The 27,879-nt window shown below is 36.0% G+C and overlaps 1 protein-coding gene across 11 annotated transcripts in view; it reads right to left on the bottom strand.

The window, feature by feature from the left end:
• The window catches only part of B3GALT1 (beta-1,3-galactosyltransferase 1), a 186,741-nt gene that overhangs the window by 104,268 nt on the left and 54,594 nt on the right, over nucleotides 1-27,879 (bottom strand). Inside the window, exon 1 of one of the 11 annotated variants that reach the window (XM_010406835.4) lies at nucleotides 8,568-8,699. The exons of 9 other annotated variants lie outside the window; for them this stretch is intronic. The gene's annotated coding sequence lies outside the window, so the exon portion shown is untranslated. Of the gene's footprint in view, nucleotides 1-7,303; nucleotides 7,351-8,567; nucleotides 8,700-27,879 lie in introns of those variants that run through there. One more of the 11 variants, XM_019290201.3, reaches the window with a different exon arrangement.

Here is a 27,879-nt window from a genome sequence, read left to right as displayed (position 1 = left end):
CTTGGATGATGGGAGATCCTGATGCCTTGTCCTTAGCAATACACAGGAGGGCACTGCTCAGGGATGTTTCACAGCTCCTCATTTCTGAATGGCGTTACTGCGCAAGGTGTGTGCATGCTATTTCTTACATGGGTTAACTTTTGTTTAGCGTCAACTTGGTCATCTACTGATTCCTCTAGGTAATATAATCTCCCTGTAATTTAGTTGTCCTTTAAAAGGAATCACTATCCTTGTCCCAAACCAAATAATATGGGTGTACTAGAAGTTTGATATAGACCTACATAATTCCTCCCCAAAACATTGAAAAAACAAGCTTTCAAAGGTATTTTTTCCAGTTCTTGTTTTTAACTTACAGTTTCATTTACTTCTGATGCCCTAGCACTGTCCTGTAGTCATTAATTTCTGAGGGAAGGGCAATGTCAAATAAGGGTATCATAAATCTTCTGAATTCCTTCCATCAGTCATGGCAGTAACATCATCACAGTACTCCTGTGTGTCAGTAAAGCATGACAGATCTGAGTGATCTGTGCAGACTGTGCTTAATTGAACTGTGCTTTTCCAGTGAGCATTTTAACTTTCACACAAACATTTTTTCAACAGCTGACATCCAAACAACTGGTCTCCATTTGCTGGGTGAAAGAATAAATAACATCTGGTGCTTTGTCAGTTTAAAAAAAAAAGTAGTTTTTACTTTTAGTACTTTTTAACATCTTTTATCTCAACTGAACAATTAAATCTGCTTAAAATTTCCGTGGTTTTTTATTCCTTTTATAATCCTTTGTATAAAAGAGAGGGCTGATTCTTCACTCTTGTAGCATTATGGATTCCATCCTGATGAAAAATCAGTGCTCCAGAAATACTGTACCTTGATATGAAAACTGATCATACTAGTTGGCTGCCTGAGATGGGAAATTCCTTGTTATACATGGGTTTTAATACAGTTCTTACTTCATTTAATTAATCTGCTCATTACAGTGTAATGCAACAGGCTATACTTTCTTTTGCCCTGATGTTTTTTTCATATATCCATCAGATCAATTGCTAACTGCAAAACTATCTTAGTTATATAATTTGATATTTCAGCCTCTGATTAAAAATTACTATTACATTTAGAGGGTCTTATTCATTAATTTTTAGCTCATTATGCTTACATTTTTAAAAATGACTTTTCTTCATTAATTTTTATTTTGCAATGTCTTTTATTATTTTATATTAATTATTACCAACTATTTGAGACTATGAGTATCTGCTATTAATTTAATTGTCTGCTGGTAGGAATTCTAAATAGTTAATCTCTGTGCCTTAAATAATTATATGATTTTTTCCCCTTTTTTCCCTACCCTCTTGTGGTCCTCTATATAGTTTTTTTTATTTTGCATACAATTAATAAGATTTTATTTGGTACCTATTTTCCCCCGCAGTGCTTTCTAAAGACATGTATTTTGAAATCTAGTTATATTGTGATTAAAGTAGAACAAACCTTTTTGGATAAAATAATTAAAGCTCAAATATTCATGCATGCATGAACATTCACATTACAAATCTCAGACAGCTCTGCAGCTGAAGGCTGAATGTGCTATGTATAAACAAGTGCTTAAAATGAGAATTAGTAGGGTGAGAAGTTAACTGTGCCTGTATTTCCAGTTGCTGCTGGTATATGCTTTTGAGCTGGGTGAACTTTGAAATGGTCATATGAGCCTCAGTCTCCCTCGTACCTGGTTCCTTTGGTCTCCCTATGTCCTATGTGATGCACCATCCAAACTTCCACATTATGTCCCAAACTTACTTTCAAGATACCTCTCTGTCTGATTTCATTCTCCTTATGCAAAGTATCTCCTCTCCCTGGTTGCATGTGACAAATCATGTTTTGAAGTGTGTTACACAGGAAGAGATTAGCAGAAGAATACCATCGTGAGTGCTACCAGAGAGGAACTGGAGGTGCAGAGTTTGGAGAGTGTAAAGACAGGGAAGAGCAGTGCTTTCTTCTCTCTGCTTGCTCCTTCTGTGAGTAGCACAGCCAAGGCAGGAGTTTGAAAGCAGATTTATTGGGATCACTAAGTTGCTTGCTGCGGAATTATCAAAGTAGAAGGGACCATAAAACTGAATTAGACACTTTCCCTTTGGCATATGTGGTTTGAGTCAGGACTGCAGCACATGAATAGTCTCAGACTCTTTCCTTCTGCTGTTCTCTTGCCTCCAGTCCTTCTCCTGACAGAGGCACTGGCCTAAATGCAACTGGTCTTTATTGCTGTGAGTAGTAAATTACAATTATTTTATAATGGTGCAGGATAGGACAGAGCAAATAGTTGCAATGGGCAGAAGAGTCAAAAGCTCAGACCAAACTTTCAGGCACAGTTCAGAGACCACCAAACACTGTTCTGGGGTCTTTGGTCTTTGGAAGACCAAAAAATGTCAAGAAGTTTAATTTAATTTAGTTTAATTTAACTTAATTAAGAGATTCTTGTCTCTAGAAGCTCTTTGTGATGACTATTGACACATGGGACTAATTGGATCAATTATTTGTCTTTAAAACAGCAGAACTGTTTTAAAAAACACACCCATTCAGGTCACGCTAAAACTAAAAAACTTCCACCTTATTTGGAAGATAACTGGTTATCACAAACAATGTTTTCATGTCCCCTAACAGCACCGCATAAGTAGATCTGAACAGTTTCAAACTGAGTTTGGTGACAAGGTGACAAAGACATGGCTAACCATTAGGTCTGGAATATAACAGAGTTAGGCTAGTGAGTAGGACTCAGGGAAATTCAGATTCCTTTCATGGCTTCTGGGCTTTTTTCCCTCTTTAATAAAATGGAGACCATGACACTTCCAAAATTTGTGCAATGGTAAGAAATACATTCCAGACTCTGTGGTTCCCAGCTCCTATGAGGAAGAATGAGAGAGCTGCAGTAAGTACCTAAACAGTCAAAATAAAATAAATAATTACTAGTTTCTGGTCAACTTTCATAATGTTGTCTTGATTTACTTTATGGTTTGAATTTCCAACATGCAACTTTTCGATGACATTACATTAATAAATCTAGTGTAATGTATCATTCTTCCAAAATTTGTATCAGGTCCCAGGTGATTTCATTTCTAGAAAGAAGAGCATGCTTCCCATACTACTTTTAGAAATATGATATAAGCAATTAATTTTCATCTGTGTACTGAGAATCTGGGGTTTACGGGTTCATTCATAAAATCCAAATTAGCTTGTTTGATTTTCTCTCTTCCTTTCCTTCTTTAAAAAAGTGTAATTTGAAGAAAGCACAAAATCAGATTGAAGAAGTAATTTTGGGCTCTTGAGAATATATGGCAATTATATTTCCTTTTACAAAGGGAAAATAATTAATATTTTCTAAATTACTGATGTGAAAAGAGTCATGTGGAGGTATATGTCTTAAGCTACAACAAAAAAAGCAGGGTCAATGAACAGAAGAACATTATCAGTCTGGGTCTTGCATTGTTCTAGAAAATGGGGCAAATATCAATCTAATATACAGAATATTATTAATTCCAAGGTTACACATGCCATAGCTAAGTGTCTGACTCACCATCTTTGAAGTCCAAAGTGCCTTATAGATGACCGAGCTTTTAAATTGGAAGTAAGAGTCAAAGGGATATGGGTTTGATAAGTTTTTAGTCAATCAGAGAACAGCCTAGAAAAATAATATTAGGATGAAACGGAAAGATTTTTGCAAATCTGCCAATGTGCAAATGTGTATTTCTCCACATCATCTCCAAAACCAGAAGTATAAAATCAAGATTTATTTAAGACAGTGTAGCCTGTAACATTTAAAGAAGCTTGGCTTTAAAAGGGAGAAAAAAAATCAAATAAATTCCTGTGAAAAAATTAGGGTAAGACTCTGCAGATAAGCGAAATTCTAAACATGTGCTGAGGAGCTGAATACTGATCTGAGTCTAGTAGAAGCATTTAAAAAAATATTCTGTCAAGCAAGTAACTGTCATTTGTATAAGTGATGTTCTAATCTTTGTGCTGTTCAGGCGTTTTCCTATCAGAATTGTTTCTCCTTACTTTCCCTCTACCCTCCTAAAAGGAGGATAAATCTCTAACACTGCCTTCAACACCTACAAAATTACCTATGTAGCATCTCTTTTATACTGTTAAAATGCCCAGTCCTTTATGGTTCATATTCAGAACTTTCAACAGCTAAGTAAATGGTTTATGCATGACTTGCATTAGGAAGACACTGTAGTTAGTGCTTAGTAGATCAAAAGCTCTCTGAATTACTACCCAAACTTAATTGTTTTGATGGAGAAACTTAATAGGCGAGCTTTTTTTAAAGCAATTTTCTTTCAATAGTAGTATAATAGTGGGACTTGTTAAATTGTTATTAAGGGGTTTTTTGTCTTTTTTTTTGTTTGATTTTGAGGAACAGAAGTTACAAGACAATTTTTTTGGCTCAAGAAGCTTAGTCACTCATGAAAATTTGTTACCTTCTTTACTACTACAAAATTTACAAACCCAGTCATTTTCGAAGTCATGAAAATGAAGTAAAATCAATTATGTTAAACCGACAAGTAATTAAAATAATTTTTTTTAATACATAGGCTCTTTTTCATTTCTAAGTGATGGCTGTAATGTTCTCAGCAATGCAAAATTTAGATTTTTAAATTTGGGGAGTGGGAGTTCAGAGAGAACAATGACACATCCTACAAATACAATGCAAGAGCTTGGTATTTTTAAGGTAATTTCTCCTTGTTATGGATATCCCAGATGGCTGCCTAAAATCAATTAGATTTAATATAGTGTCACTACATTTCTGCTCCTCAGTACTACGGTAACACGTTTTATTAACAATGTGAGAGGCAAAACTGAGTTGTGGAATTTTTTAAATCTAGAATGAAAAAGCAAGATAATAAAAACAAATGCTGCTTTTCTATACACACAGTCATAGGTTGAATTATGGGGTTTTTCCTCTTAGGTTTGCTTTTCATTTCTATGAATATTACATTGGGAAATCATGTTTCAGCTATTTTTTTGGTGTGTGATTCACATGCCCAGGTTGTATAAATTAGCTACATTGACTTCACTGATGGGAGTATGGATTTGTATCCCCATGGAATGGAGAGCATAGATGTGTAACATAGCATAGCATAAAACCTTTCTCATTTAGCAGAGATTATCTAGTTTCATGAGAATTTCCAAGTACTTAATATCTTGGACTAAGGACTAAAAAACTTGGTGGGAGCTTTACCACTGCCTTCTCTGGAGCTAATGGGAAATAGTCACATTACTCAGTTTTAAGCTACTAGCTCAGATCATGATTACACAGAAAATTAGAAAAGGTAAAGTTGATTTTTTATGGTCCAAGTCCCTATTTAACAAAAAAGAAAGAACTATATTCTGTTCAGCACTTTTTTGAAATTCAAATTATATTGATACCTTAGGGAAAAGTCTGACTAGAGGCTAACAGGGTTTGCATGAGCTCTAGATGATTAACCTACTTTAAATTGCTCTCACCACCCTGCATTGGTTAATCGTTTTCTTTAGCAGTGTCTTCAACAATTAGATAAAACAGCATTTATTTCTATTCTATATTTAGAAAAACACAAACTAATCTTATTTTCCCTTTATTTTCCATCATGCTTGGCATATGATGGAACATGTATAGTAGAATTAATGTAAGACAGTCTCTATCCTTGACTAGATTCAGATGAGTTAATTCTTTGCTGTCTCTCCAGGCCCAGTATCCATTACTGTTGAATCAAATACTATGAGTTTCTAACTGGCAGTGAACAAATTTTAAAATTGTCAGGCATTTCCTCACTCAGAGTTTGGTTTATCAGCTGTTTTGGTTTTTTCCTGAAGCATTAGACAACTGATTGAGAAGTTGGGTAAAAAGAAGACAGTCTGTTGTTTTGGTAGCGTTGTGATACAGTTCTGAGTACATGTGATGGTTAGATGGTGTGTTTCCACTCAGGGAACAATTAGACTGAAGTAGGAGGGCTATTGGCTTGCCAGTTATTATAGATGGGCTTTCTAATGGTGAATATATAATGGGGGGAAAAAAGAGGTTTTCAGGTTCATTTCCAGGCCTACCAGCTGCACCCCGCAGCCACAACAAAACTGGGAATATGTAATCTATCTACTTTTCCATTCCTCTGTTTCAGGGATATAAATTTTAGTCTTTGGCTTTTCAAGACGGTGTTTCAGAATGTTGTCAATTACTGGTGTAACAGTGATTTTTTCAAACTACATGGGATTTTGCAATGGCCAGTTCTGCTCTACGTGCAATATATTTGCAATTCACACAGGAATCTGACAAAGGAACTTTTATTGGATCACTAGAAAATTTTCTTTCTGTATCCTCACATTCTCTTATAAAGCTTCTGGTATTTTTGGAAGAAAAATACACTAGGTGGTTCTTACAACACTGTACATGCTTGAACCATAATGTCACAAGTGGTATTTTTAACTTTTCTTAAGATGCTAATTTAACGAGAATTCAAAAGTGTACTCTTTAAAGGCCATATGTAAGAAAGGAACATACAGCTGTGTGTATCAGTGTGCCTCGTCATCCCTTTTTTTTTTCTGGTAGAAAACTAAGTCAGCCTATTATTAAGTAGAAATACATTTAGACATTGCTGAGGAAATCTTTTGGATGAAAATAAATATAAGCAATTTATAAAATTGTTCTACATAAACCATACATTTGCAAAGAAGTTTTATATTTTCCCACAAGGAATGCCATCATAATACTCATATAATATATGAGTATATATATATATATATAATATATATATATATTATATAATACATATATTATTATATATATATAATATATATATAATAATATATGTATTATATAATATATATATATAATATATATTATATAATATATATATATTATATAATACAATATAATCAGAATATCCAATTTCTTTTGAGAGAAGGTACTAATCTATGGCTGGTATTGGGGCAGAGTCAGCCTTTATGGCCTCAAATTTAGGAACCAATTATAATGGAGTACAGAAAATGCAATAGCTAGGAAAAAGACTAGGTTTTGACATATGTACATTTCTAGATTGGATAGTGGATCTGATTTTCATTCAGCTATGTGATGAATTCCACAAGAATACCTAATTCTTGTAATTCATGGGACTATCAGGCTAAAGAAAATAATTTTCTCTGAACTTTAGAAAATTACCTAATGGCATTGTCAAGAATAACCACGAGAAAAAGTTGGTCTTTTTTCTTTTTAGTTTTCCTGTACACCATCAAGCAGAAATATGTCTTACTAAAGATACTTAGTTACTCAAAAACTTTTATACTTACTGAAAACACACGAATCCTTGAAAACTTTTATGTGGCATTGGAAAAGTGCAATGTGTGACATCAGCATGTCCTACAGAAAGAACAGAAGGAATGCTACCTGGAAAAAGTGCTCAAGTGACTGAGAAAGGGACTTGTACCACTGCTGCAGAAGGATGCAGATGAAAAAGAATAGCCTGTCTGATTCTCTGTTAAAAACTTCTTCACCTAACTCTGATTATTGATTAACCTTGAACATGTACCCATAATGCTTTCACTGCAGACCTAAGGTGCCTCTTAACCCCTCAAAGCATTACTGCACTGGGCTCAGCTGCCTGTCCCGAGCAGCAGTGCGTGAATCTTAGCCATGCACAGGGGCCTGTCAGACCTACCTGTGCTTAGATATCTGCTTTATTTACACTGCCTCTAGGTGGCCAGTGCTAGAAGTACTAACGTCAACTGGATAACTAAGACAAGGGTATATTTGTGATGGCAAAGACTGGCTAATTTTGGAGACCTTTTATTTATGAGAATCCCACCACAGTTAAGAAAATACCTACATGTTGGGAGCATTTATTAAAAATAAAAAGAATTCCACATGCAAAATTCATGCATAATGTTCTTTTTAAATACATCTTCTTCAGGGAATTCAGTGCCATGTTTTTAACATTTCCCAAGCCCATATGTTTCAGAAGCTACATATTTAAATACCTCTTTCTGAGAACTGTAATAATAGAGGATTTCATTAACAATTTTTAGGGGTTTAAATTATTGCCACAGGAACTGATATATTATAGTGCACAAAGGAAAAGAGAGAATAGTTTCCCCCCAGCATAGTCTCAGTGTATACAATATGATTTATGGGGAGAATAATCACATAAAAGTACTACGCTTTTCTGTTTGAAAAGATATAAAGCTAGATTTATATCCGAATTAAGAAAGTGTTATCAAAGTAAAATAAAAAATTTTCACCAGCAAAAATCCTACATTAATACTAAGCACATACTGTATATTCTGCATGTAAGCAATTTGTATTTGAAATGGTTCAAAGCTAGGGGGTTTTAGAAAGAAACTGTGAGGAGCTGCTGAAATTCTTGAACAAAAATGATTTTCTAATGTGCTGTAATAAATACTTTATGATCCTGTGATTTTTTTTACTATTTCTACACAGACTATGTACTAGGAAAAACTTCCTTTTTAATCCATCAATTCTACTTCATTTTACTTTGATTAGATTGCCTGCTAGGTCTCATTCATTTAGTACAGACTCAAGTCTTCCGCTTCCTACCCAGTTCCGTGTTCCTTGGCCATGGTGGTAGCATGTCATGTACTTGCTGGGCAGCTCCTCTCCTGATCTTGGACCACACATGCTGGAGGTAGTGGATCAGTAGATGGGACAACTAGTTTTGCCTATATTGTCCTGGAACAGAATAGAGGCACCATCATTGCATTTAATGGGAAAGTTTTTGCTGGCTGTTTGTTTGTGCCACCACCCTTTCATCCATGAATTCTCTCCATGCAGAGAGATGTTATTTCCCTGGTGTCACCAACTCCTCTGGTCAGATTTGCAAAAAAAAGGAGATCACTGTGCTGAATTTGAGTATGGCCTTTTAAGCCATGCCAATATTGTTTTTAAATTACATGCTTACTATTTAACAATTAAGATAACGTAAGGCTATCTACACTATGAGCTATTTCATTTTATCCTGCCCATGACCTCTCGTGTCCATCTGTGTACTCTGAATGGCAGCTAAAGTAACTTTATTTTTGACAACTCACTGACTGTGCCTCTTTTCTGTAAGAAAAGAACTTTATGTAAGAATCTGTGTGGGAGCCCATAATGCAGGTGGTCAGCTCACGATGAACTTGCTTGAACTACTGACTTGCCTTGGTGAATTGATGCAAGCTGCAGCCTACTTGTAACTAGTAGACTTTTCACAACAAAACTCAAAATCTGAAAATCTACATGGTCATATTTCTTTTGTGCTCCAGATACTACCAGTACACGGGCATAGAAAGTACCTCCACCAGTAATTTTCAGCTCTAAAATGCTGTAGTAATTCCTGTTGGAAGAATCCACATAATCCAGTGTATTTTTTCGTGTTTGCAGTGTGTGATGTAGCTCTGTCAGTAGTTTTGATGAGTTTATCAAAGGTGATTAACTACTAGAAAATTTTCCAGCTCAATTCTCAGGTGGAAGAGACAATCCAAAGAAGCATACTCTAAAAGTGGGAGTGGCCTCAGTACAAATCAGTATTGGCAAAATGAGGTACTTTCAGCTAGCTAAGATAGTGTACCACAGTTACAACTGTGTTTATTTTAGTCCTTCTTGTTGACAAGCAAACAGTCAGAAATTCTCCCTTCTGCTGAGCAGAATTTAGTTTCTGTATCCCACTGCAAGCATCAATTGATCAGATCCAGGAGAAAGTATATGTTGACTTTTTTGACGTTTTATTCCTTTCTGTGAAACAAAATTTCCATTGCAACGGTAAGAAACTGAAACTTCAGCAGTGAATCCAGAGTATGTTTTAGAGGTTCTGTAGGCATGAAATGTGTAAAAACAAAGGTTGGTGAATGCTATTTGACAGTTGGTATGGTATGTGACCCAGTACTCTAGGTGGTCTGTTGAGGCTAAGTCGTCCTTCAAGCCAAAGAAGTAAAAAAAAGTTAGTAGGACATTTTGGATAGCTCTGAAGACCTAACTGTTGGCTTGGCCATGCCCTCATGCTCTAATCATAAAGTAGTTTTTCCACCATTTCAAGCCAAAATACAAGTTTTATAGGGTATTTTCAATCTCTTAGTATTTTTCTTTTGAATTCTATGACAATATCAACACGGTGAAACTGAACTATGACATTTCCTGGAATGCCCTGGCTGTATTAAACCTTGCCCTCTCTGAACATGTGTCTGTACTGAGAATAAGACACAAGGTATTTATTGCCAGAGTCTGAGAACTACATATGCCTCTACCCAATACCATTTAATCTCTTGGAAGTGTTTGAGTATCATCATGTTACAACACAGAATTTAAGCTTACATGATCTGGGAAAGCTGCTGTGTACTCTTTTTCCCTTAATTTCCCTGGCACAAATCTCAGCTGATGCATATCTTTATCTTCTCCCAAGTACAGGTTTATTGGTGAACTTTTAAGATTTCACATCCTGTTCATAAAATTATTGCAGCACCAACGTAACAACAGTGTATACAGATTATTGACTTTTTTTACTACAAATATTTAATTGGCTTGATAGCAAAATATTTATAGATAGCTACAAAAAGCAAAACAAGAATTTCATTTAATACATAATTCAGCTGAACTCACTATTGGACTGTTTCTGACACAGTTTAGATTTGAGAAAGAAATTTAAACATACATATTTCCTATATAGTACTAAATATTAAAACAGAGAACATGGTATAGCATCATTCTTGATATACTGCATAATGAGTGGAAGGGGTAATTGGCACTGGCTGTGACTTCAGTTCATTGCTAGCCTCAACCATTACTGTCCAAAGTTGCATTTTAGGCTGAATGCTGACTATTCTGTCTGTGGAGAAACTTTCTGTTCCCTCTAATTAAACTGGATAATGCAATTCATGAACTGTTTCTGGATCAGTGCTTTCCTTACTTTAATGTAAATCAATGAAAAATAAGTAGGCTTCTGCAGGAGGAAATAAAAGTACAAATTCCATCTCAGAAAAACAGCCCATGAAGATTTGTCAAAAGTAGAGCACATAGGTGACCTACAGCCTTTCCTGGGCTTAATGCACAGTGCTTGCCTTGGAAATGCTAAGGGCCAGGTGGAACTATTTCATGCTACTTCGCATGAGTTATCAGATCCTGCTGCTTGTACATAGCCAAATAAGCCAGAGTTTGAAGTAAGTTATCAAATCTTGGTACCAATGCACCACCAAACAGTGGTTTTGCAATAGGCTGCTGTGGAACGACCAAAACAAATCTCTGTGAAAGGGAAACCAGAGCACGTCTGTGACTGCAATCACAACAAAAAAGGCTGCAGCTTGCCCAGTGCAGTAAATCCACTACCTCTAGAAACCTCTTCTCCAGCAGGTTTTGCTACTTCAGCTTCTCTTGAGAACTGGAAGATATAACAGTCCCTACTAAGAACAGAAGTGCAGCACCAAATTAGATTCTCCTAGCCCTTCTCCAGTTTCTTTCCCTTTGCTTGTGCAAAGGGCGCTTCAAATGATTTGTGTTTCTTCTGTGGCCTGAAGCATTCTTCCTTTAACAGAGTGAATAGCTCCCTATATTAATCTGGAGAGACATCATTTGGGTAATAGTGCATGATGTGTTGCTCCTAGAGGAAACCAAGTGGGATTTTAGACAGTAAAGCAGAAATTGGGTTGCTTTTCTACTTTTAATAATGTACCTGTTCAGATATAAGTCTTTTTCTTATTTGCTGGCAGAGGGTGTGTAGGTCTTTTTAAAATATTGTCACAAGATGCAATTAAGGTGATTTCCAATTTCTAACGTGATGTAATTTAGAGAAAAATATTAATAGGTTTTGGTGTGAACCAACATTCCCACAACCTTGTAGTTGCTATGATAAGACAACTTTGTTGTCTGGGAAGCCAGAAAAGCCCAAACTTTGTGACAGTGTTCCAAATCTGTACTGAAAACATCTTTTGAAATTCCCATTTTAAAATTCTCCAAGAACCTTTCATATGCAGATTCTGAGTATTTAGATCTCATTTAATGCATGTACTTTATAACTTTCTAGGATGTTTAACAATAACACTTTGGTTTCTATGAAGATTTAGGCATATTATAGACCAGCAGCAAAAGCCCTTCAGTCCTGAGGGGCAACAAGGTGGATGACAACAGCCAGGTGCCAACTGCATGGGAACGATGCACATGATTGTAAGGGGTTGGTAGGGAAGATGACCAGGCCTCTAGCTACAAAGCCCAAGCAGAGAGCACCTTTAAAAAGCTGCTTATCATCACATATCAGATTCTCAATTTTATCTCTGTCCACTGCTGGTTTTGTCAGTTCAACTGTTTTCCCCAAACTATTTCTCCTGTGTACTTTTTCTTGCCTTCTAAGCCTCAGTGAAATGAAAATGTTTAAAACCATAAATTGAAAAGGCATAATTTGTTTTCCATTATGTGAAATGAATCCTTCTAAACATGGACTGTCTAGATAAAAAAAAAGGTCAAAATTATCTGTTAAAATGTTAAAAACAGTAAGTCAGTCTTAATATTGTATATGGTAACACATTCTTCCTCCATATTTTTGAAATTTTCATTTCTTAATAACTAAGATTTCATCCACTTGAGTTAGCTCCTATCTCTTCTGTGTAGCAGTAGTATTTGTTGCCATCTAAGAACCCCCTTAAAAGAGGAAGGAGCTACTGTTTAGTGTTGAATTGTAGGGAATTAAGAAATTCCCATGAAAATCTTTTTTTAATTATGATGACAGGATGCAGGTGAAATAATGACAAAAGGATTTCTTTCATGAGACTAAGACTTGCCTTGCATAAAGAACTGCACTGGAGTAGGCCTAAAATAGATGTCTATGACTGTATCTACCAGAGGTTACCAGCAGTTCCTGGTAAGAGAAGTAAGAGGCTTCCTGGTGTTTCTCTTAGCATGGATCTAACAGTTTAGTCACAGTCTGAGCTCTACAGTCATTGTCTACCTTAGTTTTGTCACCTCCAAATGATTCTTTAAATATTTATGCATAAAGTGTTTAAATGTGACAAATGCAAGCAAAATCCTGTGAAATTAAAAAAAAAAAAAAAAAGAATTAGAGCTAGACTACAGATTCCTTAAGACTGTGTAACAGATTTTCCCAAGTGAGAGAGTACTTAGCATACCTTAATATCAGACTCAAGATAAAGCTTCCTGAACGTACTCACTTTTGAGTGAAAAAAACCCAAAAACCCAAACTGAAAGCTGTGCAGAATATAGATCTCTGAACCCTTACTTATCTCTGCCCTTGTATTTGTCATCCTCCTACCAGAAATAATCAGAGCCATCTTAAATTCTGCATCTTAATCTGACTAAATAATTTCCATGTAGATTTACCTTCCAGGGGTCTGTTTATGATCTTCAAAGCTATTTCATCTTAAGGAACACTGTATCTTTGATCGTATTGTTTCAAAATGTATCCTATCACACCAGTAAAAGGAAGTTAACATTTAGAGGACACCTTCAGGTAATTTAGAATCCTAAAACAATACAACCATAATTACTTGGAGAAATACAAATAGAAATACTTGGAGATCAAAACAGGGATCTATTCCTCTTCTTTCTTATTAAGGGAAGATTTTACAAAGAGAAGAACCCTTTCTGAAATTTCACATGTATCAATAAACCATGAGGTGTCATCTTTCTATGCCAGCACACAGAGATTGTAAATGTTAGAGAATCAGGAAAAAATCAAGGACATTCTTGCAGATAATCTCAACTATGTCTTTTGTCCTGCATAATTGCACTTCTCTTTTTGTCCTGCCTGTAAGTTTGAACAAGATTTCTAAGGCTCAGGAAAAATCCAGTACCAGCAAGGGGAACATGCTGTATGTCATCCCCATTGTGCCCCCTGCCTGTGTCTTTGCTCCCTGAATCCATAGTGTTGTGACCTACAAGGAAACTTCCTTCTATGACAATGGTTTTATGCCAAGAGACAGAGAATAGTTGTGGTGGCAGCTTGCTTTACTCTAACAGCCAGGTACTTCCTTCTTTTACAGAGCACAAATCTGTTGTGTCTATTTGGAGGAGAGAGTGAAGCACTAAATTGTGGGATTCAGTGTGGCCAAATCAGCACAGTCTGCAGTAATAAATAAAGTAACCAAAACATGGATACCTCCATTGCAACTAATAAAATCAGACTACTACTTCAAAATCTAGAAGCAAACACAATCACAGTATATCCCAGGTTGCTGCTTTTCCCCTCTATTTTTTATAAGAATGACATTGTCCTGCCCATTGAAACTCATTAAGGTACGAATTACTCACAAGTTGTGAAGGAAAGTCATGTTACTTAAAATCCCTCATTGACCATTCATGCTATGATGTTGAAAGCAGTTTTATTTATGATGTTTCACTGTTTTTTCAATCTACAATATATCAGAAAATTTATCATAAATTTGTAATGAACTCATGATTTGATGCCATTAACAGCTGCACAAACAATACAAGCTGTAGATCTTCAGTTTTGAAAATTCAATTTTATGTTCAAGTGACAGATTATCTGAAGTTTAGACTTTAAGTCATCCTGCCAAAGGCTATTTCCTCTTTGTGCAATATCTGTAGCTGATTCCTGGCATACTTTCTAAAATTAAAAATATGAGACACTTCTGAAATATTTTCAAACTTGATGCCTCATTGATTTATACAATTATTCTGATATAAGCAAGCACTAAAAAAAGGCTTTGGTTGATTCCTGGGGACACTAAAAAGTTCCAACTCTCTCTAAACTCAGTTAACCAAAATTGCACTATCTATATACACATCCAAATAGGAATGGGAGGAATACCTGTTCTGTTCTCTCCTTTACTGCTGGACAGTACTAAAATCTATTCTATATTCATGCTAGCAAAGGCAAAGAGACTTGAAGTACTCTTTTGTAAATCATATTTTATTTCTCCCTACCTTAACATTTGAATCAGTATATTTTTATCAGAACCATTCATTTTGTTTCTATGATACACTGAAAACAAAGACTCAATTTTAACCAGTAATGAAGTTTTTGTGTAAACTAAAAGCAAATGCTGCAACTATTTTGACAAATTCAAAGGATTGGAAAGGACGTCACTTCAAAATGTAGAAAGCAGTAGTGGAAAGTATTTCAGATAAGATTGTAAATTGAAATGAGCCCAATGCAATAACTATTCATAGATAGATAATGACTATCCACATAGTGCCTTATAGGATTTAAACAGTATTTTATGCCTTCCAATGAATAAACAATAATTCTGTGAAAAAAATATGATGGTATTACTCTTTGTTCTGAACAGTGAAGATAGCCTTTTTTATGAATACTTTTTAAATAAGGAGTTCTAAGGATAATACTTTTTGAAATACGATATGCACGTGCCAAAGAATCCATTTGAAAGCACTGCTCTTTGTGATTTTACACTGCCAGTAAGACATAGCAATTTAAACTCGCTCTGTCAGATATGCCATTTGTCTCAGAGATTACACAGCACAAGCCTTCTTTTTAAGCTTGTTACTACTAAGTATCCTTCAATACATTGGGGATGGTATTTAACACTTTGCCTCTTACCCTGAAACTGCTCTCTGCGAAGGGAATTGCTTTGTCACAGGTAATTCATAATAGATCCACATACTTTAATTTAAAAATATGGTAATTTACAGCACAGAGTTACCAGTACCATCAAATATTTCCTGTAAGGATAACTACGATGTTTGAACTAAGAGTACATATTTGCTAAAACCTCAAAAAACTTGTATTTGAAAGTAAAGGAAGATTAATTATAAGAAGGTATCCTTGTATCATTGTTCAATGAGAGGAATAAGAAATTTCCTTTAATGCAAATGAAAACCCAATGTGAAAATGCAACTGTGAAGGGCCATAATATTTGCTGTCCCTATAGGAAAGAAGGGCAAACTGAGAACTGACAGTTTCTGCTGGATGTTGCCATGAGACTGGCCACAGATTTGAGTCCATGGTAGTCTTTGCAGATACCTCAGCTGTCTCACTGGCTTTCTTAATTCCTGTGGTAGCATAGTGTAACATCTTTTCAAAGTCTTACTTCAGTATTCTCTCTTGAGAGTCCACAGTACAGTATGCAGTTAATCTGATATGGGTGCTGCTACAGGAGCCTGCAAAGCCACAAAACTAATAAGCAGTAGAGCAAGGAAGAGAATTAACTTTTTCTCCCCCAACACATTTAATAGCCTAAATTCCACAGAACACACATAGACAATATTTTTGTTCCCTATCTCATGTTGATAAATGCAGGAAAAAATTAGGAGCTTGATCCAGTGTGAGATGAAATCCAGGTTGTCCTTTGCAGTCTTCCTTTTTTTTTTTTTTTCTCCTCTCTCATCAAATAGACAAAATGCTTGCAACTAAAAATTGAATTTGAACTCTGAAATGTAAATTTATACTGAATCACATTCAAAATTTGAAGGTTATGAACAGGTCATTGTAATTTTGTTATTCAGGCACTTAATTCCTTACTTTTCAGCCCTAAGTATTTGGTGTAGCTCTCTTGCCTGCTTTTTTCACATAGTCTTCCCTTTTGTATGTTTGACTGCAATAGTGAGAGAATAACCACTGTATTTCATTCAGAATGTATTTTTGGTGAAGTAGTTCTGTTTCCCAAGATTTCTTGCATCTCAGTGTATTTTTCTATTGGGAAAGAACCCATTGCTAGAGCAACTAGATTTCAAATAAAAATGTTTTAGTTAAGAGGCCTTTTATTATTCTGAGTTCCAACTGTGTAGTACTCTATTTTTCTTGGACAGCAAGAATAACTAATTGTTAATTGCGTCCGTCTCTTTTGATTCATAATCCCTATTGTTTCTGAAAATTGTGGGCAAGTTAAATAGCAGAGAAGAGGAGAAATATTACAGGAAAAAACATAAAAGTTTGTAGGGGAAAAGAAACTAAAAAAATTAGAAAAGGAGAGAAAGACTAAAGAACAACTACTTTTCTTGAGACTTTTATATGAAATCTCATAAACTGAGCATGATCCTCTCCCCTTTCATTCCCGTATCACACCTTCTGCAGAGGTACCAAGACCATACATTTCTAGCACAGCTCCAATCCTGCACCAGGACCCCACATGCCTGAGTCAGCAGTTTTATTTGTGATCTGTCAACCACATCAACTTCCAGGCTGAAAAGAGGCCAGTGTAACTTTGCAGCCACAGGTACTCCTCCAAACATTGCCTTGCTAAGAAGCAGAATCCTAATAATGTCAGCCCTTCTTTCTCACATGACAAGGCAGAGTCACAGCACTTCTGATTCATAGGACTGAGTGCCTGCATCCAACATGGGGTGAGAGCTAACAGATACCCATTCTGTTGTGAAAGCCAGTGCTGAAATTCAGTGCATTGAAGGAAGTTGAGAATTCAAAACTTCTGTAAGGTCACAAAATTCCCAAGTACTGCACGTTTGGGGCAGGAGTTTCACACGCACTATTGGCTCAGCGCCATCTCCATATGGGGTCAGCCTCTTACTGCTTTCATTTGCAGCAGCAGGTATCTGATATTGACTGTTTTGGGAAGCTCACCTGAAAAAAAATTTTCATACTCATTCTGATATCTGAAGTGAAATGCAGGCAGTATTGCAGGCTGCTAAAGATGACTGTGCAGACTGAACTGCAGGGCATTTCACATCCTCATAATTACACTCAGTGCATTGAGAAGAACAGCTCTAGGCAGCTAGCAGGTAGGGAGGTTTTTTTGACTCTTGCTTATCTCTGCCACATTCCTAGCTGGACACATGGCAACCTGGTTGACAGTCTCAGTAGATTCAACAAGGACTTCTCTTGCAGGGAAACCCTACCCTTATTTGCATTAGAATTAATTCCTCCAGCTCCAGATTTTAGGCATGCTGGTAGAGTGTGCTGGGTCCTTCAGTGTATAAACAGCACACTGCTCTCAGATTAGTGCCTTCTAAAGAACACAGAATTCACTAGGGAGAAAAAGAAAACAGTTTCCACAGACAGCTGATAATTCTCATAGATTTGGGGGATTTTTAAAATTAAAAAATACAGTAATCTCCATGTTCTGCAAATGGCTGTGGGAGACATATTATAGAGTGCTGGAAACTTTACACAGTATGAACAAAGGCTGAGGTGTGATACTTGGCTCTCTGTTTCATTTCTTCAGTTGTACATGTAGCTCTCAGTGTTATTGCTTCTCTTTTCTTTTGTCTTTCTTATTTATTTTCTCTCTTATGATTCATGTTGCACAGTATTCTGGTAGAGATAGCAATTTCCATTTGTTCTGTCATGTGAAGACTGACTGTACGATATTTCTTTGTTCAGTCCTCCTACTGATTCATTCCCAAATTGCAGAAACAGTGGGTTTCATATGTATTCAGCTATCTTCTTGTCTAAAGGATCAATACAAATGCATTATATTTAGTTGTTAAAGCCATTAATTAATTCTAGTTTGAACTTCAACTTAACTACGTAACATAAATTTTAAATGAAGCGTTTTAGAGATCCAATACAGGAAACAAAGTATTCTGAAATTTGTCATGGAATGAATCCTTGTCCCTTCCAAAATCAGTTGGGTTTAATCAAATAATTTTCTATCAATAAATCCAAAAGGATTTTCACCCTTTAAATGACTTATTTCATTTACAGATTTCTTTCAAAAGAAGCTGTTTCAAAACAAAGAATGCATGGCATTTTGTTTGGCCTTTTTTTAAATGTCAAACTAGGGCATATTCCTAGCTGAAATAGTTAAATCATAAACTCTAATTTCAAGAGGCATCAGTTTGTTTTTATAAACCATATTTTGCAAGTATTTATTGCTTTACAGATTGTGGTGAACATACATTTTCTTCCTGAAAAAACATTTTGACAGAAAGCTGTCAGTCAGCTCTGTGGAGAACCCAAATGATTAAGATGTTGCTTAACAAACCCCTAAGGTAGACCAGCACTCACAGGCTCATAGTCCATATCAAGAGGACAGAAAACATCCTCACTGAGACAAGGACAATTTCTCTAGCATTCACTTTTATCTTTCTCTAGCATTCAGCAAGTAACTGTGCCAAAAAGAAACATCATAAGTATTTTTTGGAGTGACACTGTCAAAGAGATGACAGGCTGTGTCCCAACCTTCTAACCAGGTCATCTTCACGGCTGCTCACACGAGGCTGTCTGCTGGTAGAAGGTGTTTTTCTTATGCTGCCTCCAAGAAACAAAAAATCAGAACAAGATTTTTTTTTTATCCCTAATTAATGATTTTTTTAAAAAATGGAAGCTGCTGAATTACATGCAAATATATGTAGGTTTTTATATATTATAGAAATAATTATATCTATATATAATATTTATAATATATTTTATATTTATATTATAAAATATATATTTTTAGATATGCATTTATATGATGTCTTTCAGTTTTATACTGCAAATAACAAGACCTTACTTTATCATGATTGAATAAATTTGAGTTGTTGGGTACTTCTGGAACAAGTGTTAAATCCTGTAAGGGTAGTGTATACTTTTGATGCTTATTTCAAGTATTGAATTGGCAGAAGGGTTGTTTTTCACCACTGGGCTTGCACTTTCTAGGAAACTTTACCATAGCAAGAAACCTCACCATACTCTTAACGTTCTGGCGTTCTTATTTACTTAGCAATATCATAAACTCTCTAAGAGTAGAGCACATATGTGTCTTGACAATGCTGTGTCACCAAGGCAATGAAGAAGTGAGCTGTATTCTCAGCTACCTCTTCAAAATGTGACATTTCCTTCAATAGAGCTTAGTTTGGCTAAGGAGAAAAACAGCTCATCCACAGTGTATCAGGAAGCCTCTACTCAACTGTAATGATGCCAGTAGAGAGATGCCTGCATCTGTCTAGACATTTTCTGTCTTTGTAGTGAGAGTTTAAATCTAGTTTGAATCAAATCATCACAGCACACTGCTGTGATTAGTGCCTTGAAACTATTTTGATATGAAGGCAGAATAAGCCACCTTTTAGAATTTACTCTTCCCTTATAAAATGTGAAGTATTTTCATGTTGGACTAATTGGCAAGTGAGGACCCATGTTTCCATGAATGGCTGCACCCTCTACAGCCTCCCATCCCAGAATCATAAAAAAATGGTAAAATTGTGTTCCAAGTATGAGCTCATGGTATTTTAAACACTGCACAGCATGTTTTCAAGTTTTCTCTTTCATCCAGTCCTCCAGGTTTCAATACATTATTTATTGAGAAAATACTTATTTCAAAAATGTTGGAATTCAGAGTGTATTTTCTACCCTGTTCTTGCTGCCACAGCATCATAACAAAAGATGGACTCAAGCTTTTAAGGAAGTTGAACTGAAATTGTAGTGTTATTTGACACAAGCTCTGCACAAGGAGAAAACAGTCTCCTATAAATAGCAGGATTCTACTACTGCTTCAGATTATGTCTCTCATCTCTGAATGTTCAGGCTATGGGAAAAACTGGAAGTTGGTGTGTCACGGCCAAGATTTGCAACTTTTCTAAATATTAATGGTATTACCCTCCTTTTTGTTGTTGTTGTGTTATTAAGTCGTTCTCCATTTGTTGAGGAGTTAAGTAACATCACCCTAGTATTTATCTGTCATATGGGGAAGGGCCAATTGCAGGAATTCTGCAAAGGCATACTGGACCACAGTTTGAATAAGAGCACCAACTCCAGGTTAGGAATTGGCTAAAAAAGGAACAAACCCTAGAGGCTTTTTCATGTCTCGCTTTTGCTTATCTTCACTGGAGTACTCCATCAAGTTAATAGGCTGTGCTCACAAGGGCCTGTACCTTACATAAGAATGGCAAATGCTCAGCTCTTCTGCAAATTGTGTTGGATAGATGCTGTACATATGAAATCAATATTAATTACATTAAAACACCTGTATTACAAAACAGTAATAATCATTGAATCATAGAATAGGCTGAGTTGGAAGGGACCATGAGGATCATCTTGTCCAGCTCCTGGCCCTGCACAGGACCAATCCCAAGATTCACACACACATCTCATGTGCCTGAGAGCATTGTCCAAGTGCTTCTTGAACTCGGTCAGGCTTGGTGCTGTGACCACTTCCATGGGGAGCCTGTCCCAGTACCTGACCACCCTCTGGGTAAAGAACCTTTTCCTGATACCCAACTTCAGCTTCCCCTGACACAACTTCAGGCCGTTCCCTCGGGTCCTGTCACTGGTCACCACAGAGAAGAGATCAGTGCTGCTCCTCCTCTTCCCCTCACAAGGAAGCTGTAACTGCAGTGAGGTCTCCCCTCGGTCTCCTCTTCTCCAGGCTGAAAGACCAAGCGGCCTCAGCCGCTCCTCATACGGCTCCCCCTCAAGGCCCTTCACCATCTTCGTTGTGATTCTTTGGATGCTCTCCAATAATGTCCTTTTTTTATTGCGGTGCCCAAAACTGCATGTAATATTCAAGGTGAGGCTGAATGAGTGCAGAGCAGGAAAATCACCTCCTTTGGCTGGCTGGAGATATATTATTTACTTAAAAATAAAAATAATTTTTACTTTGAAAATAAAAATAAAAATATTATTTACTTAAAAAATGTAATTTACTCTAGCATTTTTTTAAATGTTCTGAATATTTGTAAGACCTTTTGAATCATTAATGGGTAACAGAAATAGATGAAACCATCCTCTGGTGGATTTAAAATATAGATGCTTGCAGAATGTAGTAAATCATTAGTTTTTTTTAAAAAAATTGTTGACAAACATTAGTATCTGTGTCTCAACAGTTGCAAAAGAAGTATTTTTAATGTGCTCTTTTTTTTCTTTAGCTTTTAGTATTGGCATTATACTTCATAGCTTACATTAATAATTCACAATAGAGATTAACCTACAACATACATATTATGGATTTACTTTGGGACTATTCCCCTTACGATTCCCTTAATGCTCTTCTGTCCATGCCTGATTGTATTCTTTTTTTCCTCAGTTTGTTTTTCTTTCTGACCATCCCTTTAGATTTCTGTTATTTCTTTTTGACGCTTTTTTTGCCCACTTAAAAAGTTTATAGAGATGCAGATTGTAAGAACTCCATCACCTGTGGTTTACTAGAAACCCTGACTTGAAATATTGAGTATCTTTTAGCTGAGTGCTTGTTCTGCCTAGAGGATATGTTAGGAGCTCTGCATGAGTAAAGATGTTTTCGTATGATCCATATACTGCATACTCATTTGGAAGTTATTTATAGATGTGCTGTGCTGTTTCCATTTTCTATCCTTTTCTCTCTCCCTCTCAAGATTAGTATTGCTTTCTGCCTCCCTCTGAATGTGAGCATTTCTGTCATTATAATTCTGCTACTCTGATCTGTTATTGTTCTACCTCCTTTATTTAGTACAAGTCATTAATTGAACTTCATACATTTCGGCGAAAGGAAGAAACATGATACAAATGGATTCAGGTGCTGTCACATCACAAACAGGACAGATAGTGTGTTACAGTTCTACCCAGGACAGTAAATATTTGAATTCATTGTGCACTCCCAAGTTTTGGGGGAAAATATGGGATTAATTTTGTGGTGAGTTAACCTCAGATCATCTCACTCTCGCTTCTTCCTTTTCTCTGTCAAGACATGATGCTGTACTTCAGCTGTAGCTGAACAGTCACCTTTACCTGTTTTGAGCGCAGGCCCTCACTGGAGGTGTGATTCCCATTGCTCCCTGGATTCATGGCCAACCCTACATCACCACACTACCATTTGTACAGCCAGATGATCAACTGGATCATGGACTAATGTGGCTAAAAAAACTAAACAATCAAAAAAAGCAAAACATCAGTTGGCTCAGACTCACTGCACTGCCATGTAAATCTGGGAAAAGAAAGTGCAATCACACTTAGCAGCAGCTGCCCATATATATCTTGCAGTAAAGCAGCCATGGAATTGTGTCTATCAGGCAGTAGGCCTGGGGGATGGGAGGGAAAAACCCTGTTGACTGAGCTACAGATCAGGGCTCCCTCTTTCACAAGTTCGGGTGTCTCAAAGTTGAATCAGGAAGGTGTCAAGAAACATTGGACTTGCATAGAAAAAAGGTATTTGCATGACAGTAATCAAAAAACCTTTTTCAAGACAATACTGTGAAGATCCCATTTTTTTTTTCCACTTCAAATAGTCTTCAGCAGCCCTTACTAATGTGAACAGAGAAAAACCAGCATAAAATAAAGGAAGATCTGTCCCAAAGGAGTTAATGTGTGGGAGAAGAGGAAGTGACATAGTACTAAGTTCATCTTAGCTTACAGTAACAAATTGTTTCAGCAAAACTACATGGAGGAAGGAATTTGGCTGAGTTCTTGAAACAGTGGGAGTGGAAATGAGCTGCTGGAGGTTGAAACAAATTGGTTTCTGGGGCTCTTGGGATGTCATGCCAGCCCTGTGAGCAGTACACTGTGCATTGCTTTTGATATTAGTCTGTTTGTAAAGAGAATAAAATACCCAATGACTCTATCTATTCATTTTCTTCCAAACAAGAAGTAATCCTTCCTAGAGCCCAAATTGTCCATAGGACTTGAAAATGATGACGATATGGAGTGCATTAGCATAATCAAATAGTCATAAATAAACCATTTTATGATTTTCAGCTGTATGATTTCAAAAAAAAGCTGGACTAAACTTTTCCAACACTTGCTTTCAGAAATAAAAAGAAACCCATTTGAACTTGGCCACTTCAGAATGTACTCTTGGCAATGGAAACTTTGAAAGATGCAGCATATTTGGCATCATTTATATCTGTTGGCTTATATTACTTCTAGTATAAGCATTTCAAACAAATATAGGATGTTTTCTTAGCTCTCTTGGAATGTTGACATTAAATCATCCATACCACAGGGATACTTGTCTAAGGATTGCATAGTCTATGATGCCCTTGCTTTGAAGAAAGAACAAAGATAACACTAAATCTGATGGTGAAATAGTTTAACAGAAACAGCAGCACCAGACTAATTCTGATTTTTGGATCCAAAAAGCAATCAGTAGTGAGAAAAAAAAGATTAATATCTAGATAACTAGAAGGGTAAAAGGACCGGAAAAAAATCAGGAATATTAAGGAATAGCAATACAATGTTATTTTTGGGGAAAGAATGGGATCCTATGGAATATTTCTGAATATCAGTCTTAGCCAGGTAGAATATATGAGCATTTTAGTTAATAAGTTACATTTTATAGTATTATTTTCTAGTTACATATATAAGTCAAGCCTATATAATGAATCTTAATAGCATTAAATACTCCTATTAATATTTTTAAATTCTTGAGTGCATTGAAATACTTCATTACATTAATATTAGCAGAAGCACAAGTGCCAGATTCTGCTCCCACTCACGCTGGAATTGTGCAGTTCACTGGATGGAGATACTCCAGTTGCAACAGGATCACTGAATGTAAAGCAACATCATTCTTTCTTGCCATAGTCAGTTAAAAATTAACTCAAATATCACATAGGCAGTGTGGATTCTTTTTCACCATAACAAAGATTGAGATTCCATGTAAGTGCTCTGGTTCCAGGGGAGAAAACCCTCAAAACTGTGTAAATTTTTTTGTTGAGGAGAAAATTAAAGAAACATTCCCTACCATAAATAACTTTTTTCCCCCAGCATTGATACATTATTCATCAATAACTTACCCTTGTTAGAACTTCTACAATTAAGGAAATGTCAGGATTTGCTCATGCATCTTTTGAACATAATATTGTATTAGCAAAATATAATAGTAGATGAAACAATATCAAAAATGAAATATAATAAAATATATATCATCAAAATATAATGTATATCATAAAAGGAATATATAAACCCCATAATAAACGCAAACACCCCCCTTCCCCCTGCTATTACAGAACGTGGTGACATTTAAAAACACTGAAGGATTTCTGCACAATAGAGACATTTGAGAGAAAGTCTCACCTCTGTTCTTGGTGTGATTTACTTAGACTGAAATGTCAGGTTAAAATTTCAAAGAAGAGAAAAAGCCCAGCTGCTCTCAAAGCAGGGAGAGGCAGGGCCTGCTTCACACCTTGAGCTGGCAGGCTCTTTCTTAAGATAAATGGGGGAAAAGCAACCGAAAGCCAATACTTCCATAGGAACATCTTACAGTTTTTGCTCTATGTGCTTTTGCAAAGGTTTTCGTAGTCAGAAATGCAGTTTCTCTTCAGAATATGTTTTTAAGCACCTTTAAACATATTGGTACTTTGATGTCCATACAGTTTCCATTATTGAAACAATTTCATATGATTTGGTTTTTAGCTTACTAGCATGTAGCATTACATGTTTCTGAACAATCAGACTAGAAAAATAGGGAAATGTAGAGAGCTCTTCTCAGTGACAGAAAAGGGATACACTTCTTCAGTTAATTTACAAGATTCCTTTGTTTGCCAGTGTATTTATGCATATATTTTTATTTTTAAAATTATTACTGTATTTAATTTTGACATCATAAATAATCTTTTCTATAAACATATTGCTTAGGATAAAACAGTGCATCCAAATAATTTTTGCTCTTTGTCCTTTTTTAGTGCTTTTTTCTTGCTGTTTTCCTAGAAGCATTGCATTCTGGTCATTTTAATTACTTAAGAGGGGCTTTCAATGAAAACCTTCAAGTAAGAATGTTTTGAGATGAGAAAATATTCTTGCTATCTGTGTGAAGAGCTTTGGGATTCCTTGTTTTGTCACTCATCTTCCGAACCAAACATATTAGTTTTCATCGGCGAAGACTTGTTGTCTCCTCAGCTTTGTTAGTAATATCTTGTGGAAAAAAACACTGATTTTAGCTCTGTTCCATTCATCAAATAAAAAAAAAATTCCCTGCCTTTATACAATGGCAGAGTGATTACAGCCATTTCCAGCGGCTTACATGGTAACAAGATTATCTATAAATGGCACAAACCCACATTTCTGTAATAACTGGAAAAATGGAGGAGGGTAGAATTTATGCCCAAGTTTATCTCCTCCAGTATTTCTGTGTTTGCTCTATAAAGCTGATTTACTGATCTGTTTTCTGCTACTGATGCTAATGTTTTGAGGTGTCTACCAAAAGGAGGAAAAAGAACAAAGAAAACTTTGAAAGGCAGAGAATCTAGAACAAAACCTCAATAAATCCATTAGCTAATCATAAATATAAGGGGGTTTACACATCCAGCCTATCCTGCCTAGAAAAGCTAAATTGTGTTACAGTACAATTTCATTTTTGTAAGTCCTCCTGTGTTCTGTCTGTGCACCTGCATTTAAATTTGAGAATCTCTGCATAACATGCTGCAATAATTTGCTGCCTATTAAAAAAAAAGTTCTATGTTTTCCAAGTAATATTATCCTTCCCAGCCATAAAAAATTGGTGTAAACTTTTTTAGAAAGAAAGTAGTCATAAAATGAAAAATTAACAATTGCCTTTAAAAAAATCATACTGGAATGTCTGTTCACTTAAGAGGTGCCCCTGTGATTTCATCATCTTCCTTTCCCTTTTTCTTCTTTTCTTTTAGATCTCCTTATTGAAACTGGAAGCAGTGCATTGATCATCTTGAAAGATCAGAGGCACTAATGAGTTTTCAAAAAAGTATTTTTTCATATACCTCATACCTGCAAGCTTTCCTTTGAACAGACAGACACAATCTGGGTTTACTGTTGTCCACAAAACATCCTTGTGGGTTTTCATCTTAGCTCTGCCAGGAGTGCCCTTGGCCATAGAGTTGATCAGATTTAACATATATTTTGCTTCACAGTAACACTCTGCCTTTTACAGTCACAAATATTGTAACTGTAGTTTTAATCTCCTTTCACTTGAAGTTAATTTTAAAAAAGAAAATATAAATAATGAAATGTACAACTGAGCTAGTAGTTTCCTTAGGAAAACTTAACATTGTCAGTGTTTTCTGAAAGTTGTACCTTAATTATTCATAGAGATCTATAACAAAACAAATGTTTCAGCAATAAATATGGGCTTAGATACACATGGCATACGAAAAGATTTTTTTTTTCAAAGTAGGGCTATTAATATTCTTATTTTACTATCAAACTTATGCAAACACCATTGCACCACCCTTCAGAGGTTATTTTCTGCAACAGGTCTTTGCTATTCAAAATGACTCTGGCAAAGCAACTAAAATCTGAAACGTATCCACTGTTTTTTTCTATACTTGGGTTCCTTCAGTAATAACAGATCAAACACAAAATGATGTTTGTAGGTGCATTTCCTTGGCCTTCTCCTAATGGTAACTGGGTAGATGCTGTTTGCTTTAGCTACTGCAGATGATGTTCAGTAGCCCGTTTCCCTCTTGAAAATATGTTGCCTCATGCTCCATGATTTTTATCAACATTTATATTATAAAAGTTACAGTGGTTGAAGGTCTTGCTGTCAATATGATTTCTACTATACAGGACCTCTGTCCCTCATCTGAGCAATCTTGGAGATCCCAGAGCAGCAGCTTAGGCACACAAAAGTACCCTTGTGCCAGTTTCTTTCTTCTTCAGTGAAAAGATACAAAAGTCTAGAAAGCCAAAATCTTCCCAGGCTTCCGTTATCATCTACATCCTAGTGAATTGGGGAGCGGATTCTGGCATCCATTCTAAACATAACATCTCAAAGAACAATTACTGTTGGAGTAAGTGTCTTTAGCTCCTCTTTTCCCCATGTGCTATTGAATCCTCTTGTAAGTAACTGATCAGCAGAGAGCTGATGTTGCCTTCAGAGAGTGTGTATCCATCAAACTGTGATGCTAGGAGTTCTCTCCAAAAGGGACTTTGGAGCCCAAGGCACCTTTGAGTACAAAAATTATTCTCCTTCTGGATTCCTCACATATTCTGATGAAACCTGCTGCTTTTACTAGGTCTAGCAGTGTCATGAAGGAGAAAAAGAGTACACAAAGTCACCCCAAAGTTTATGATGCCTCTTCAACAGCGCATACTCTGTCTGTCACATCTGCAAGACAGCAGCTATTTAAATGACGG

This window comes from Corvus cornix, chromosome 7, assembly GCF_000738735.6.
Source record: "Corvus cornix cornix isolate S_Up_H32 chromosome 7, ASM73873v5, whole genome shotgun sequence".
NCBI lineage: Eukaryota > Metazoa > Chordata > Aves > Passeriformes > Corvidae > Corvus > Corvus cornix.
The sequence above is the reverse complement of the archived record's forward strand: the minus strand, read 5'-3'. Positions and strand labels throughout refer to the sequence as shown.